This window comes from Monodon monoceros, unplaced genomic scaffold (assembly GCF_005190385.1).
Source record: "Monodon monoceros isolate NGI ecotype Baffin Bay Population unplaced genomic scaffold, NGI_Narwhal_1 Super_Scaffold_17, whole genome shotgun sequence".
Lineage (NCBI taxonomy): Eukaryota > Metazoa > Chordata > Mammalia > Artiodactyla > Monodontidae > Monodon > Monodon monoceros.
In genome coordinates, this window is record NW_021703773.1 from 14,055,921 (window position 1) to 14,074,111 (window position 18,191).

Here is an 18,191-nt window from a genome sequence, read left to right on the forward strand (position 1 = left end):
AGAGAGAGAGAGAGAGAGAGAGAGAGAGAGAGAGAGAGAGAGAGAGAAAGAGAGAAAGAGAGAAAGAGAGAGAGAGAGAGAGAGAGAGAGAATTCCTTGAGATTCTAGGCTCCCTCGCTGATAGTAAGCCTCCCTTTCTAGCCCCTTCCTGGGGCCCCTCCAATACTACTTAGTTTTTTCCAGGTAAGAAAACCGTATTTTCTTACTTATATATATTTTGTACACACACATTGTATTTTACCTATGTGAACAAAATTGTATGAAAACAACAAATTTACTCTGTTCACTTTTGTAGACATGTGCTATCGTTAAACAGACCAGTCTGTTCTTTCACTGTCCTTGAACTTTTGACTCTGTGATGTCTTTTACGTAAGCCTGTTTTTCCTCTGTTCACACTATTTCTAAAGTAGCATTGGACCGACTTTTATACTGTATTGTATTCTCCATCACACAGAACAGTACAGAGAGAATGGTTATAGCAGTTGTACTCCACTTTGTATTGTACCATTATTCCAGTTCCTTCTTTTTTTGTTTCATTTTGTTTTTATTTTTTTTAATTGGAGTATAATTGCTTTACGATGTTGTGTTAGTTTCTGCTGTACAATGAAGTGAATCAGCTATACATATATATATATCCCCTCCCTCTTGGACCTCCCTCCCCCCTCCCCATTCCACCCATCTAGGCCATCACAGAGCACTGACCTGAGCTCCCTGTGCTATACAGCAGGTCCCCACTAGCTATCTATTTTACACACGGTAGTGTATTTATGTCAAACCTAATCTCCCAGTTCATCCCACCTTCCCTTCCCACCTTGTGTCCACACACGTCCGTTCTCTACATCTGAGTTTCTATTCCTGCCCTGCAAACAGGTTCATCTGTACCATCTCTCTAGATTCCACATATATGTGTTAATATACAATATTTGTTTTTCTCTTTCTGACTTACTTCACTCTGTATGACAGTCTCTTGGTCCATCCACGTCTCTACAAATGACCCAATTTCATTCCATTTTATGGCTGAGTAACATTCCATTGTATATATGTACCACATCTTCTTTATCCATTCATCTGTCGATGGACATTTAGGTTGTTTCCATCTCCTGGCTATTGTAAATAGTGCTGCAATGAACATTGGGGTACATGTGACTTTTTGAATTATGGTTTTCTCAGGGTGTATGCCCAGTAGTGGGATTGCTGGGTCATATGGTAGTTCTATTTTTAGTTTTTTAAGGAACCTCCATACTGTTCTCCCCAGTGGCTGTATCAATTTACATTCCCACCAACAGTGCAAGGGGGTTCCCTTTCCTCCACACCCTCTCCAGCATTTGTTGTTTGTAGATTTTCTGATGATGCCCATTCTAACTGGTGTGAGGTGATACCTCATTGTAGTTTTGATCTGCATTTTTCTAATAATATAGTGATGTTGAGCAGCTTTTCATGTGTCTGTTAGCAGTCTGTAAGTCTTCTTTGGTGAAATGTCTATTTAGGTCTTCTGCCCATTTTTTGATTGGGTTGTTTGTTTTTTTTGATACTGAGCTGTATGAGCTGTTTGTATATTTTGGAGATTAATTCTTCGTCTGTTGCTTCATTTGCAAATATTTTCTCCCATTCTGAGGGTTGTCTTTTTGTTTTGTTTATGGTTTCCTTTGCTGTGCAAAAGCTTTTAAGTTTAATTAGGTCCCATTTGCTTATTTTTGTTTTTATTTTCATTACTCTAGGAGGTGGGTCATAAAAGATCTTGCTGTCATTTATGTTAAAGAGTGTTTTTCCTATGCTTTCCTCTAAGAGTTTTATAGTGTCCACTCTTACATTTAGGTCTTTAATCCATTTTGAGTTTATTTTCGTGTATGGTGTTAGAGAGTGTTTTAATTTCATTCTTTTACATGTAGCTGTCCAGTTTTCCCAGCACCACTTATTGAAGAGGCTGTCTTTTCTCCATTGTATGTTCTTGCCTCCTTTGTCATAGATTAGGTGATCATAGGTGCGTGGGTTTACCTCTGGGCTTTCTATCCTGTACCATTGATCTATATTTCTGTTTTTGTGACAGTACCATACTGTCTTGATTACTGTAGCTTTTTAGTATAGTCTGGAGTTGGGGAGCCTGATTCCTCCAGTACAGTTCCCTCCATGGACCATTATTCCAGTTCATTCTGTGGACCATTTTACCAGTTCCTTCCATGGACTATTATTCCAGTTCATTCTGTGGACTATTATTCCAGTTCTTTCTGAGGACTATTATTCCAGTTCATTCTCATGGCTCCGTGGGTGCAGGGCTTTTTGCTGTGAGCCTCTGTGCTGCATTGGTCAGATCTCGGGCTGATGTCTTCTGGGCTGTCTGACATGTTTAGATGTCAGGGAAAGAGAAGAGTTCACTGCCCTGACCTGGTCTTCTTTGAGCTTTGCAATGTATTCCAATGTGTTAGATGTTTCATGCAGCTGTCAATATTAACACTGCTCCCCAGATTAGGGTCTTAAAAATATCCAGCCAAGTTTAAAAAGTATTAGCTACAGAAAATTATAATTTCATTTGGACCTGGAAATAGGAATTGGCACCAAAGCTTTTTATTGACTGTCAGTCACTTCACACTCTCCCAGGCTCAGTCTGGGGGGAGTGATAGTTTTGGGGACTGTGATAAAAAGACATTCGAGTCTGCGATAGACTGTCGATGCTTGAAAGTTATCTTGTGCTCTTGGGATGTTAAAGCACATTTCTATTTGAAGAATCAGAGTCTTAAAAGAGGAAGGGCACTTTAGAAATGATCTCTACTTCTTTATATCTAAGTTGAAGTCACATATACCAAGAAAAGCTAAGAGACTTGCCCAAGGTCACATGGCCAGTGACAACCTGGGCCTATGTCATCTCCTAATACAGTATTTTTTCATCACATCAAAATGCCCCGAGTTCTCCTTTTGAAGTTTTATTTGTGAAGTTTAACGTATTGGTGTTTTGATTTTTAAACTGTGTATTTTATTGATTGCATAAATGTAAAGGAAGAACACACTTGTGTTTGTCTTCCCTACTCTCACACTGCTTCACTTCTGGTCCCCAGATGTGGAGGTTTCCCATATGTCTGAGAGTTCTGCCACACCAGCCGAGTGTCCTACAATTTAACTCAATCCTGACATCATCCACCTGGAGATAGACTTGGACACAAGTCAAGGGCTCAGTCCCACAAGATTGCTACCCTCCTGACACACACACACACACACACACACACACACACACACACACACATCAGATGCCAATGGTAAGTCCAGGTTGCCACCTGTGCTCTGACTGACTGGTTAATAAATCGGGGGTTCCCATGACTCCCTACTCAGATTAGATTAATTTGTTAGAGAAGCCCACAGAACTCAGGAAAATATTTTACTTACTAGGTTACTGGCTTGTTTTTAAAAGGTATAACTCAGGAACAGCCAGATGGAAGAGATGCATAGGGCAAGGTCTGGACCTTTCAAGGCCCCAAGCTTCTGCCCCCTTGGAGTCTGAGGTGTGACACCCTCCTGACATGTGGATATGTTCTTGTCCACCAACATGGAAGCTCTTCAAATCCTATCCTTTTGGGTTTTTAATGAAGGAATGATTGATTAAATCCTTGGCCCTTGGTGTTTGAACTCTCTGGAGATCTGGGGGATAGGCCTGTAGGTCCAACCCTCCAATCATGTGATTGGTTCCCCTGGCAACCAGCCCCTTCCTCAGGGGCTTTCCAAAGGTCATCTCAACAGAAACTCAGGTGTGGTTGAAAGGGGCTGGTTATTTATTAATAACAGAAGACACTCATTTCGCCTTTATGCTCTTGGAGCTGTTTCAGGAACTGAGAAAAGACTAAATATTATAACAAAAGATGCCCCTGTGGCTCTCATATAGGAAATGATAAGGGTTTTAGGAGCTCTGTGCCAGGAACAGTGGAGGAAGACCAAATATATATTTCTTATTATAAATTGCAATATCACACTGACTGACTACTTATGGATAACATGCCCTAATGAACAAGAAAAATATGGAGAAACCCCCACTGACTAAAACTATTAAACAAGAAAATGGGGGGAAAAGCACAAAATGGATATTGCTAAGAATTTCAGAAAGAGCGCTTTGCAAACTTCAGCTACATATTTTCCCCTTGGATATATTTGCATGTGGTTATAACTTTTATATATTGTAAGCACATTTTCACGACTAGAATTATTTTGGTTTTTTATGTTTAAATTAAATATTTCCTATTCATTTACCCAATTAAGATGATACGGGTGCCTGCTGTACGCCAGGCTGTGTTCACAGTGCTGGGTGTATAGGTCAGTGAACCAAAAACACCTGGTTCCATGGTGTCTACAAACCAGTTAAAGCAGACAGGCAATAAACAACTAGAGCAGGTTGTTGAAATGAAACAGTTTCTTGTTTTCATTTCTTGCACAGAAGTGCAGGAATACAGTAGTATTAGTCAACATCCCATCAGGAAAACAGAAACCCCACTAGTTATGTTAACAGAGGGAATTTAATATAAGGAGTTGGTTAAACAGGCATTAGAGGACTGAAAGTCATAGAGGGAACAAGTAACATAGGAATTGTCATCCTGTGCTGGGGGATCCAAGAGAAGAGAATGGGCTTTTCAGAACCTAGAAGCTTAGAGGAGGGGCCCCTGGAGCTGGGAACCAGCCCTCAGAAACTCAGAGAGGACCCATGGAGTTAGGACCCAGACTCTGGGAAGGGGGTGCTGGCTAGCTAGTGCTGTTACCTTGAGAGCTCAGACAGGGGGCCCTGAGGGGCTGGGAACAGATCTCTTGGCAAGAGTGCTGCCTGGCTTGGAGGTATCTCTCAGGGGTGGGCAAAGAGCTGGTGCTGGGAGAGTGGAAAAGAACTGGGAACTGATTGCTCCCGGAAGCAAATGGTGCTGTGGGGTGCAGGACTGTTGCCAGGTTACACTGGCAGGAACAGGAAGCAACCAGAAAGGGGCTGGTCCCTCCTCCTTCCTCTCACCTACCGGACTCACTCTGGTGTGGTGTGCCCTGTGTGCAGAGCCACTTGGCAAGGAAGAAATATTGTCTGCAGAGCCCCATGCCCACAACACAAGTTGTGGAGAAAGGGGGTGCAGGGACCACACTTCACAACAGGCAGGGTCCCAAAGACGTTAGGGGGCAGTTACTGTCATGGGCTGAAGCTACTTGGTACGATACCCAAGCAGGACTTGCAGGAGAAAGGGCAGAAATCTGTTAAAATTTACCATTTTAACCATTTTTAAGTGCACAGAGCAGTGGCATTAAGTACGTTCACATTGTTGGGCAACCAACTTCAAGAATTATTTTCCTCTTCCTAAGCTGAAACTTCGTAAACAGTAACTCCCCCGCTCCTCCCTCAAATTCCCCAGCACCCCCCAACCTTGACCACCACTCCACTCTCTGTTTCTATGAATTTGACTACTCTAGAAAGCTCACAGAAGTGGACCATCCAATATTTGTCCTTTTGTGTCTTACATCACTTGACATAATGTCTTCAAGGTTCATCCATGTTGTAGTGCACGTCAGACTTTCATTCCTTTTAAGGCTGGATGATGTGAAATCTGGTTTTGTGACCCTTAGGCCAACATCCATGTTGAAGGACTTGAACACTGGGGAGATGACTGATTTAGAGAGATTGTTTCTGGCGTGCTGTGGATAATCCCTTTCCCTGCTAACACACACACACGCGTGCACACACACACACGGCATCTTGGGGGAAGAGAGGGAAATGTTTGTTCCATCCTCGAGTCAAGTGGCAGGGCCCCTAGGAAACGTGACAAGGGATGGTGAAGCACGCTGGGATAGCAGATGGGAGCAATATTCACCCCAGGTCTGAAGGGGAAAGGGAAAAAGACTAGTTACTTGGCAAGAACTTTGATCTCTGGAAAGAGCAGCCCAGCAGAAGTTGTGGCCATCAGGAGAGAAACAAGGCCACTGTTAAACCCAGGCCCTTGTGGGAGGGAGCTGGCATAATAAATAAGTTCACCTCTGTCTCCTCCCAAATCCTGCTTCTGCCCTTCATTGGCCCAAACCAGATGGAAGCCTGAGGGCAAAGCAGAGCCTCCTGGAGATGGTGCTAGGAGATGGTGTTGCTAACAGAAGCCTGGTAGGCAAAGCAAGAAAATACAAATCCAGATTGAATGTTTACCCCATCTAATTCCCCTCTAGTTGCTCCCCCTCCATGATGAAAAGTGGCCCCAGACAATCAACCTGCTATCAGGCAAACAGCTGGTTCCCTTGGAGCTTTGTATCCCATCGTGGGCTCAGGGTTTACTACCTCTGCTGGTCGACTGAGCACTCGGTCACGGGGGCAGCAAGATCAGCCTGTTAAAAGGATCATATTATTGAGCACATATATAGCCTCCATCCTTGTCAACATGGCAGCCCAAGGAGTTCATGCACCCAGAGTCAAAGCTCTCGAGTAGTGGAGAAGGAGGTTGTGCTGGCCATCTTATATTCTTTTTTTTTTTTTTTTTTTTAAGATGTTGGGGGTAGGAGTTTATTTATTTATTTTTGGCTGTGTTGGGTGTTCGTTTCTGTGCAAGGTCTTTCTCTAGTTGTGGCAAGTGGGGGCCACTCTTCATCGCGGTGCGTGGGCCTCTCACTATCGCGGCCCCTCTTGTTGCGGAGCACAGGCTCCAGACGCGCAGGCTCAGTAGCTGTGGCTCATGGGCCTAGTTGCTCCGCAGCATGTGGGATCCTCCCAGACCAGGCCTCGAACCCGTGTCCCCTGCATTAGCAGGCAGATTCTCAACCACTGCGCCACCAGGGAAGCCCGGCCATCTTATATTCTTGAGTTAAAGATTCTCACACGGTGAGCCATTCTGAGAAGTCCATCCATACGATTCTTCCCCAAACTGTGTTTCTCTGTTACTAACGTGCCAATCCGGCAGCCACTACATGGCATGAAGCACGTCATCTTGCCAGACCTTAGCTGATCTCTGGCCAAGCAACGTACGGCATCTCAATTCTGGCTGGGCCACCACTGAGTCCAGACTCTGAGGTACCTGATGGGCAAGCTCCTCGGAGCCCCTCACTTTGGGCAGGTTGGCACAGTGAATCCAGAGCCTCTGGTAAGGGTGCCCATATTGGTAAATCTGGTACAATCTAAAATTATATTTCCCTCTTTTTGGCAGCCTCCCTCAGAATCCACACGTGTGGACATTTACCCCAGCTCTTTGTTTTCTACGTTCAACGTCTGTAATTCTCCTGGTGTGTAAGCCTTCAGGGTTTGACTTCGTCTCCCTGGGCCGTGCAGGAAAGTGACTGGGTACAGACCTGGAGACAGTGAGAGGTGGAGGGAATGTAGGTGTGGAGGGGGCCAACCTATGTCCCTCTTACTAGAAACCCTCTCTGATGGGGGAACCGTAGGGCCTACAAGGAAATAAGGAGGTGCTGGATCCATTAATTCTCAGTCCTGTTTTCAGGGCCCAGTCTATCCCCCCAAGAAATGTCCTAACTTTCTCATAAAATACTTGGTGACTCTGTGAGTGCAAGTAATTCGGCAACCCACAAGCTCTAACTTGGAGTTTAATTTTCAGCTGCTTTAGCTTCAAGAGATAAGAGAATCAGGCTTAAGAATGAAGTAATCTGAGTTTGTTTTACGCTTTCTTAAGCTCTCTGAATGTCTTATCTCCCTTCTGGAATTCCTTATCTTCTTCTGTACTGTTCTCAGGGATGCAGAGTAGGTCCCCACAGCCTTGCCTCTTTAGGCGCCTCATTCCTATGACCACAGGTGACTAACTGATTTAGCCTTTTGCTACTATAAGCCATTAGATGCCCGATTCCCTTTCTGAAACATTAATGGTGGTTTTCAGAATCTTTGTCTCTCTGAACGGACTGGACTGTAACAACTACTGATATTTAAAAAAAATTAGTCGAGGGCTTCCCTGTTGGCAGTGGTTAAGAATCCACCTGCCAATGCAGGGGACACGGGTTCAAGCCCTGATCTGGGAAGATCCCACACGTCACGGAGCAACTAAGCCAGTGCGCCACAACTACTGAGCCTACGCTCTAGAGCCCATGAGTCACAAATACTGAAGCCCGCGTGCCACACTACTGAAGTCCAAGCCCACAACAAAGACAAGCCACCACAATGAGAAGCCCGTGCACCGCAACGAAGAGTTGCCCCCGCTCGCTGCAACTAAAGAGGGCCCTGCACAGCAACGAAGACCCAACACAGCCAAAAATAAATAAATTAAATAAATTTTTAAAAATTAGTTGAAGTTTTTAATTGCAAGCAGCAGAAATTAATCCTAGACATCTTAAGTAGAGAAGAAAACTTTCTGGAATACACTGGGGACTGCACGATATCAAGAGAGTCTAGGCTGGAAAATGGGCACAAACCAAGACCATCTGAAAAAGACATTGCCAAGTTCCCACTGGAGCCTCCAGGGGAGGGTCTGTCCTTGCCTCCTCCAGCCTCTGGAGGATCCAGGAGTTCCTTGGCTTGTAAGCATAGCTCCGACTTCTAGCCTCCAGAATTGTGAGAAAGTAGGTTTCTGTTGTTTAAGCCACCCAGTCTGTGGTACTTTGTTATGACAGCCCTACCAAACTAATACACCATCCCACCAGGTGAGGGAAGCGGGAAAACCTCCCTGCTTCAGTGGCCATGGAGAAAGGCAAGGTCCTGCATCTCACCAGTACTGCACACTAGAGGCTGTCCCTAATCACAAATACAGCTGGATGTGAGGCAGTCCAAAGACACAAGGCAATGGCCACCAAAATGCTAGTACTGATGTGTTTCTGTATACCACAGAGTAGACACAAGGGAGCACAAGGCGGTGAATCCTAGCTGGGGTCAGGAAATATGACCCAAGCTGAACCTTCAAAGAGAACTGTGTCTGGCAGGTGGGCTAGAGAAGAAAGGTAATTCCAGGCAGAGGGAAGAGATGAGCAAAAAGCACGAAGACCTCAAATGTCTAAACCGTTCAGAGAATCGCAAGTCACAAAGGTGACACCAGGTAAGGAGCTTGTGCCTGAGTGTGAATCAGCTAAGTTGCTAAGCTGATGGCCTTTTTGGGGACCGGCACTGTAGGGCACAGGGCATGGAGCTGGGGGGTGGGACATCACAAGGGACATTGCTGGGGGTGGGCTGGGGTCAGACTGTGGAGGGCTTTATGACCTGTTGAGATATTTGGACTTTCTCTTTAAGTCCGAAGAGGGGGAGCAAGACATGACTGTGACAGTGCTGTAGAGGATGAACTTCAGGGCACAGAGCTGTGAAGGCAGGGAGATTGGTGGGTTGGGAAACCACTGTAGTAATCTGCTCTCCTAAACCCAGTTCTTTTTTTTTTTTTTTTTTGGCTGCGCCACACGACTTACAGGATCTTAGTTCCCCAACCAGGGATTGAACCCGTGCCCCGGCAGTGAAAGTGCCGAGTTCTAACCGCCGAACTGCCAGGGAATTCCCTAAACCCAGTTGTCTATTCCAGTGTTGGTTTGTGACAGTGTTTTCATCAATCTGTAGTAAAATGATAACTTTTTAAAAGGTAGAGTAAATTTTTCATAAAGCTGAATTTTATTTAATTAGGACTTCTTCAGTTCAAAATTATGACCTCCCAACATCTGTGGGGATAAACTGTTTATTCATCGATGCAATCATGGTGTCAGTGAATAACAGGTCTTTTATAAAATATAGGTGTGTGCTAGCCTTCAAGTGAAGAAGCAGCTGGTCTCTCTGGTTCTCCAAATGTCCCTTTGAGATTTTCCGGGTCCGTGAAATCCACAAGAGTGTGAACTCCTGGATTACTAGGGGAGGGCTTAAGCTCAGGCTGAGGCAGTGGGGAAGGAGACGGGGAGACGCATAAGGGGAATAAGATGGAGGTGGAATCTATAGGACAACATACTTGACAGTCCAGATTTTACTGTACTTTGCACATAGACTCTCTTCCTGAACGTCAAATATACAATCAGATTTTTTTTCTTTTGGGTCAATTGTATTATAAACGTATTTTATAAAATACACCAATACATAATTCACTCTCACATTTCTCCCCTTAATTCCATTCTTAGAATAACCATCACATGATTTATAGTTTTACGGTTGACTACATGGGCTTCCCGCAAAAGCTCCTTCTTGAACAATCATTTGACAAGAAGATTCTAAAATGACCATGAGATTCCTTGTCGTGCAACCTGCCGAAAGCTTCTTCCCTCAGAGGAAAGGGGATGGGTATTGTGCTGCTTCTCTTCTGGCTTTGCCTTTCGTGATATCAGAACCATCTTCTTCCCAGCTCCTGTTCTGGGAGCCTATTGCCTCGACTTTAACACAGACTGAGCTGGTTTCATCAAATTGTCACGAGCAGCAGATGCCCGGGCGGGGGGAGAGCTGGGGGTTATATTCTCATTTGTTTTAAATCTCATATTTGACTTTGTTCTTCTTTGGCATTCTCTAACCTACACAATCAAGATGAACTGTGATAGAGTCACAATGAATATGGCCCAGCCAGTGCCCGCGGAGAAGCAGCCTTGGAATAATAGATCTCATGATCAGTATTGTGCTTCCTCATTTCCTACTTTTTGGTATTCTCCACCCGGAACAACCCCCCGCCCCTCACACAGACACACATTCCTCGCCTAGATGTTACCACCTTCATTTCCTTTATTTAGATTCTGGAGATACTATTCTACCCTGACATGAAGTCAGTTTAGACACACAGTCTTCGAACATTTTCAAGAAAATCAAGTATTCTTTCGGACTATTTGATCTTTCCCCTAAAAGAACCCCCCTCATTTTGTCCACATTCTTTCCACATATATTTACTCCAGGGTAACCTTTCAGTCCCTGTTAGGATTACAGAGAGGGTCCTATTCTCCCAGTGCTACATATTTTGTTATTTGAAAGCCCTGAGTTTGTTCTGCTCATAGGATTTCAATTAGAAATGCCAGCTGCCCTGCTCCTACCATTTCTACTATAATCTCTGGTGTATCATTAAGTGGTTCTGTGTAGCATAGGCAATACTAATTAGAACAGCACCCTGGTTTACATGCCTCGTTATTTAGAGGGAGTAATACTCAGAGTTAAAGGATCACTCCAAATTATATTTATTTTATTTTTATGGCTGCGACTGGTCTTAGCGGCAGCACGCAGGATCTTCATTGAGGCATGGGAGATCTTTTTTTGTGGCGTGTGGGCTTCTCTCTAGTTGTGGCGTGTGGGTTTTTCTCTCTCTAGTTGAGGCGCACAAGCTCAGTAGTTGTGGCGTGTGAGCTCAGTAGTTGTGGCGTGCAGGCTTAGTTGCCCTGCGGCATGTGGGATCTTAGTTCCCCGACCAGCGATGGAACCCATGTCCCCTGCATCAGAAGGTGGATTCTTTACCACTGGACCACCAGGTAAGTCCCCGCCCCAAATTATAAACGCTGACACTGCTTGCTACCTTTGCTGCTCTATCAATAAATCATATGCTTGCTCCCTATGGTGTCATTCAACCGTTAGTCGGTGTCACTCTCGTATTCACCTGTAGCTTCTGGAGAGTGAGCACCACCCATCTCTGTTCTCAGAGCTACCAAAAGCAACAGTTGCCTAGTAGTTTCTCAGTCGGTATGTCTTGGATTAAGTCTAATTACTCTAGAACCCTAATAGCACACGGCGAACCTCTCCTCTAACATGTATTGGGGCTGACTATTGGTGACTCATGGTCTCCTAACCTCATTTTTTTTCTTGCTCTGCACAATCTCTTGATTTAATTCACTCCCTTTCTGTGGTGGGCTGGGTTTTAAATTATAAATGCTAACTGCCTCCGGGTGAAAAAGAGTTTTTAATAAACACCTTATTACCTCTTCACTGGACCAGCCCAACAACTTTAATTTTTTAATTGTGCAGAGATTTTTCCATGTAAATAGAAATGATCATTAACTGGTTCCTTGCCTTTGCCTCTTGGGTCCATCCCCTGGACCAGGCTGGTGCTCAGGAGATTCTGTTTTTTAAGCTATCTGAGTCAGACCAAACTGTATTTGGTTCTGTCTGAACACTATATGCCTTCTCTCTTTGGGAATAAATGGTAAAAGTTAAAAAAAAAAATGTCACTGCCAAGTCCTAGGATAATGATGATTTTTAAATGATTTCTAGTCCAGCCTGCTCCCCTGAGCTTCATCTCCATCTTACTTGGTTGTCCTTCAGATACCACAAAAACAGTACGTCCAAACCTGAACCCTCCCTCGGATGTATTCCCTCTGACAGTGAACTGCAGCACCAGCTAAAGGGCCTTCTTTTTTATTCTTCTCTGCCTTTCTTCACATATTTTTACCACAGACACCGATTGAGTGCTGTGTAAATTGCAATACTCAACAAGGATGCAGTGATCATGAGATCCACTGTCCCTATCTGGAAAATGTTGCCATCAATTACAGAACATAAGGAATATATACAAACAGCCCGGGCCATACTATAAAATATAATGTGTTACTGATCACTGTGGCAATTCCGTTACAACACCTAGTCCTTCTTATAGCCTCTTTCCTGTAGATGCATACATCTTAAGGAACCTTCTCTGGCTGTATTCACATGCATTCCAAAGGAAGCGTCTGTCACAGTTTATATATGGTCATTACCAAAGTTTCCTTTTGTTTGCCTTTCATTCTCACTCTCTCTCTCCCTTTATTTTAGGATGGAGGTGGTAGATCTTACAGGATCAGCCTTATCAGTATCACTGCTTCCTCTTCAGTGTGTTCTTTGCCTTAACTCTTCAACAAGTCCTATTAATGTGATGCTCTCTCCTTAATATCTCTTGGATTTTCCCCCTCCTAAGCATCCTTGATATCATTCTTTGTCTAAAGTATTTAACTAGGTTCTTTCTCTGTGAACCTGTCCAGGAAATACTAGTCTACACTCTTGCCATAGATTTCTGGAAACCAGATCAGATTTTGTCATTTCTCTCATTGACATAATTCTATGGCTCGCCATTATGTCCAGGATAAAATCTAACTCCTTAGAAAGCTAAACAAGTCCTATGTGGTCTGACTCCTACATACTCTTACAGCATCACCTGTCCTTCCTCCCTCCCTCCCTTCCTCCCTCCCTCCCTGTCGACTGTCTAGGTAAGACTGTGAACTCTGGAATCTAACCTTCTGGTTTCAAATCCTGGCTCTGCTATGTGACCTTGGAAAGTCACTTATGTTCTCAGTTTTCTTGTCTATAAAATGGGGACAAGATAGTTCCTGTTTCATGTAGTTATTGGGTAGATTGAATGAGTTAATATATGTTAAATGCTTATAACAGGCCCTGGATGGTAGTAAATAATATATGTTGTGTGTACATATATGTGTGTCTTGCTATTATTGTTAAGTTACTTGAAGTTCATCAAAGATCATAATTAGCCTCATTTCTTTTTTTTTTTGTATATGCTGCTTCCTATGGCTAGAATCATCCACTCCCACTTTACCTGACTTACCCCTACTGTCTTCGGAGCTCCAACTTGGTTGTCAGTCTCTCAAGGGAGCATTCACATGCGCCCCCCTGCCCACCCCCCCACCCCCCCGCCCACCCCCCGCCCCCCCGCCAGGCTGAATGAGTTGCCTCTCCTACGTGCTCCTATAGCACCTGTGCACACCTGGATCATAATATTCATCATACCAGATGTGGGCTCTTGGCATTTGTGGTCTTAAATACTTGTGATGGCCCAAAGGTCCATGAGGTAGTAATTTGTAATAGGTTTATTTTATCTGTTAATCTTTCTATCTATCAATCAATCAGTCTATCTATAGATCGATAGACAAAATAAGGCAAGGCATAAGTAGCTTGGGGATTCAGAAGCTCAGAAGCTCTCGGGATGTATCCATACCGATAGTAAAGGTTCTACCATATTTTAATTTTCTATTTCTTTGTATGTTTCCCGTATTAAATTTTGGATTCCTAAATTGGGGGACTTAAAAAAACCTTTATCCCTAGTGCCTTATATTTATATAACAGAGGTTTAAATAATATTTACTGAGTGAATGAATGCGTATTTTTAATTTAATAGATTTTTACCCTAAAACTGACTTTGCCCCTGAGCCACAGTTTGAGGTGCTGACCCTCTTCCCAGGAAAATATACACACATGGTTAACCTCAAAATTTCAGAAGGTTTGAGTCACCTTTGCCCTCAAGGACAGTTTCCCATTTATTCAAGGAGAAAGGGAGGAGGAATGCATTTTTTAATACTAAATACTCCAGAGATGTATGGCTGATAAAGTAAAAGGACTCATTTGAATTCAATTTTTAAAAAGATAGATACTACCCTATTTTTGTCTTTGCCCAGCAACTTCTTGGAAAAGTTAACATGATTCGTTTTCAAGAGAGGCAAATTTGGATCATAATTTAGAAAACTTATAGGAAGTCAATTATCTGTATAGGTGTTTGGGGGCTATGGTTTGGGGGTATAGAAGAAGAGTTCCCACCGCTGCTTTCACCCGAGCAGCTCACACGTGCCTGCTGCACTCTGAAGTTCTTTTCGTTCACTACACTTTGTGACTAAGGCTTGGAGCACTCTGTCCTCAGTGGCATATCTGAGAGGGTGAATGCATTTGGGCACTAATGCCTGAAGGAAAGGTGCTTAGACAGCCAGGGTGGCTGGTGACAAAGCAGCCCTTAGGTCAGGGCAGGAAGGCTGAATCCCAGGGGACAGCCTTTAGCTTTGCCACTAGCATGGAGGCTCAGACGACAACATCATCTTCTTTATGATTAAGGCAGCTTCTAAAATTGCAAAAGGAAAGATGAGATCTTTTGGCTAGTAGCTCTTTCAAGACTCTTCCTAAATGTTCTTCCTAAAAAGCCAAGCTTTGTGGCTCTCAGTGGCACAGATTGTATACCTGCATATGACTGAGAGATGTCTCACAGGTATGAGAGATAACATGTTAAAATGTATATGCATATTCTGAAGACCAGACAGAAGCTTTCCAAAGCACACCCAAATCAGTGCTTCTTAAAGAGGGACCAAGAGTGGGGTGGATGGGGAGCTCGGGGGAGTTCGGGGACCATCCTGAGAATCACTGTAATAAAGGGGTACAGTTCGTGGCACTGAGGTGCACACACGAAGGATGTGAAGACTGAGGAAAATGGTTGAGAACTATGATCAAGATTAAAGTCCACGGGCCTCATTTACAGGTAAGGAATCAGGGCCCCAGGTGTTACAGGATGGGCTCTTCCTACCGCACCAGACATCTCTTCAGACCTCATTTTACATCCTAAGACCTCTCCATTACAAAGTGCTTTCTGTCATACAAGGTCCTTTTTTTTTTTTTTTTTTTTAAAAGTAACTCAGAGTCTTTTGATGAGCTTCATGACAGACCTGCTCTACTATGAAAAAAGAAAAAAGTAAATGCGAACAACGAAGAGTAACTAGGAATACTTGTCAAAGGGACATGGAAATAGCTGATGATATGAGCAAATATTGAACAGTTAAATTGTACTGGAATGACTTAATAACACTTAGTCATATCTCTTAAATAGTTACATTTAATTAAACCACTGCATTCAAAGTTGACTCTCAGTGCTTGTAACTTTTTGAGGAACAAGATGAAATCATCCAATTTAATTTTGGGAGCAAGTACTGTATGTTCTACAGAAAGCTGAGGAATTGATTCAGAAACCACTCTTATAGTTCTGGCATGTTTCATATATTAACAGTTCTTTCTAATCCCTTCTTCTCTGGGTAATTTATGCATCTGTCGAGGTCAACCTGGGCTGTAGCTGGTTCAATATTTTTATTGTGTAAAATGAGCTTTCGTATTTGTTTTTTGCCTAATAGATCCGGTATTCCCTTCAAAGGCTCATACAGAGTGGTTTGTCGTGTGAAGGGCCTCGCTGTTTGATTCCACTCCTACTACTTTGCATTTACATTACACATGGAGAAAATTGTACAACAACTATCACTCTCTGAGGGTGGAAACTGCCATGAATCACAAAGACAAGAAGTAATTTTCTGCAATCACAAGATGACTCAGGTTAGTAGCTTTCAGCTATCCCAGCAATTCACATCATATGAGCGCATTCGGGAAACCTAATTAGTCCCAATTCCTTTCATTTAAAATTTATGACAATGTGATATAAGGTAAGCTGGAGCTTATTGTGTTTTATTAGAGAACAAAATGTGTTTCTAGGACTTAAGCATATTGTGAAATGATAGTTTCTATCATTCAAAAGGTTGCGGTATGGGCTTCCCTGGTGGCGCAGTGGTTGAGAGTCCGCCTGCCGATGCAGGGGACACGGGTTCGTGCCCCGGTCCGGGAAGATCCCACATGCCGCGGAGCGGCTGGGCCCATGAGCCATGGCCGCTGAGCCTGTGCGTCCGGAGCCTGTGCTCTGCAACGGGAGAGGCCACGACAGTGAGAGGCCCGCGTACCGCAAAAAAAAAAAAGGTTGCAGTATAATTTGTACTTGAAAATAATATGTAGGTGTTACATTTGAAGTATCATATATTAAAAGGTTTTTAAAAAACCTATGTGTTTTATAATGAAGGCTTTTTATAATGTAAGTAAAGTCTTTGAACTTTCCAGACCAATTTGTATTTTCACTTTAGAATTATAGTTTGAATCTATCTTTGAGATTTAAAGCAGTTCTCTTTTTTTAACTATTGTGTCTTCTGTGGCATTTATAACAAGAGAACAGTTTACAGTTATTTATATTTGTTTTTAGTTATAAAAATGTGACTACTGTGTGTCTAGGGTGTATCTCTGAAACAGGCCTCTGCAAGGGAAGGAAATTATGAAACACGAAACACAACCGGGAAAGCTCAGCCTTAGCCCTGCTTCCTGAGTGCCTCTTGACTCCTACCAGGGGATTAATGATTTATGACCGAATATCTGAGGACCAGTTTATCTGGAGGAAAGCACTGTTGTCTTGCATAGGGAGCTAAGGAAACAGCTCACTGATTCATTAGTTCTACAGTTAATTATTGAGTGAAGGCACTATGATATATATAAAAGAAAGATCAAATTTCAGTTCTGCCCTCCAGGAGCTTCTAATCTAGTTGGGAACATATACAAAGTTGAGAGTTCAAGACAGTATCAGGAGAAATGCTCTAACAGTGATAGTGACCATAAATATGCAGTATATAGAGATACGGAGAGAAATTATTACTTTTATGGATAGCTATCCTTAAAGTCTTTATGGAGGAGAAAGAGGCTGAGCTAGACTTTGAAGGTAAGATTTTGGAAGGGAAGCATTTCAGATGAGAAAGAACAGCCTGCTGGCTTCAGCAAAGACCTGAACGACGAGCTATAAACAAGCCCCACTCAGGGAAAGGTGAGTAGAGGTCTTTGGGTAGAGCTGAGAATTTGAGCTGTGGCAGTTATAGGACATGGCTGGAAAGCTAGACTGGGACCAGGTCATGGAGGTTTTTGAATGCCAGATGGAAGAGTGAAAGCTTCATCTCATAGAGGTCTCCTGAAGGGTTTTCAACAGAGAGGGGAGATTATCAAATGCACATTACAGGAAAATTATCCAGCATCGGCATGAACTAGAGGTTCTGAACTGCTTTTCCTGGGTTCATGGAGGGAAATTACAAGTTACATCCATCCGGCTAAGAATAGCACATATGCAACGTGGTCTTTGCAGTTGCCTTTTACTATAGGAGTGTATGGTGTCTCCACCAAGTGAACAGTGATTGAAAAGGAGTATTGCAACCTCCCAGCATTATGGATATATTAGAGGTGACGGGTGTGAGAAGTGGGAGGAAGGCAAGGGGGACAGAGAGACCAACTAGAAAGCTGTAAGAACAGCTCAGATACTAGGTTGTGGCAGCACAGAAAAGAAAGACGGACAGGTGGCAAAGACGGCAGCACTATGACAACAGCTCTGATCTTCTCTTAGTCTAGCATTGGTTCCAATAGGACATTGCATCCCACCATGTTCTGTTGCCAGAGGGCTCCAACAAGAGTCCTTTCATCTATGTGTGGCAAGTCCTCTTGGGACTCTGGTGGCCACAGTGCATCTCTTCCACTGTGACACCCCCTGACGTCCATGTGGTGATCGTGAAGATGAATTCAAGTCTGAAATAAAGTGCTTTGCCTGCAAACATCAAAACAAGCAAGAGGAGGGATTTGTTGGGAGTATACTAAGTAGCTGATAGAACAGAAGAGCTGCAGACCAAACCTCAGGAAACGTAAGACTTAGGAGAAACTGGAGGATATTTCCTTTAGTGATCTGACTTCAACTACCTCTTGTCAGTTTCCCAGGGGAGAGAGAATGATTGTCCTAGATTAGGTCATGTGTCCACCC

At 43.4% G+C, this 18,191-nt stretch overlaps 1 protein-coding gene across 1 annotated transcript in view; it reads left to right on the forward strand.

The window, feature by feature from the left end:
- The window catches only part of TRMT9B (tRNA methyltransferase 9B (putative)), a 55,993-nt gene that overhangs the window by 19,324 nt on the left and 18,478 nt on the right, over nucleotides 1-18,191 (forward strand). Inside the window, exon 2 of the mRNA XM_029226470.1 lies at nucleotides 15,721-15,916. The gene's annotated coding sequence lies outside the window, so the exon portion shown is untranslated. The remainder of the gene's footprint in view (nucleotides 1-15,720; nucleotides 15,917-18,191) is intronic.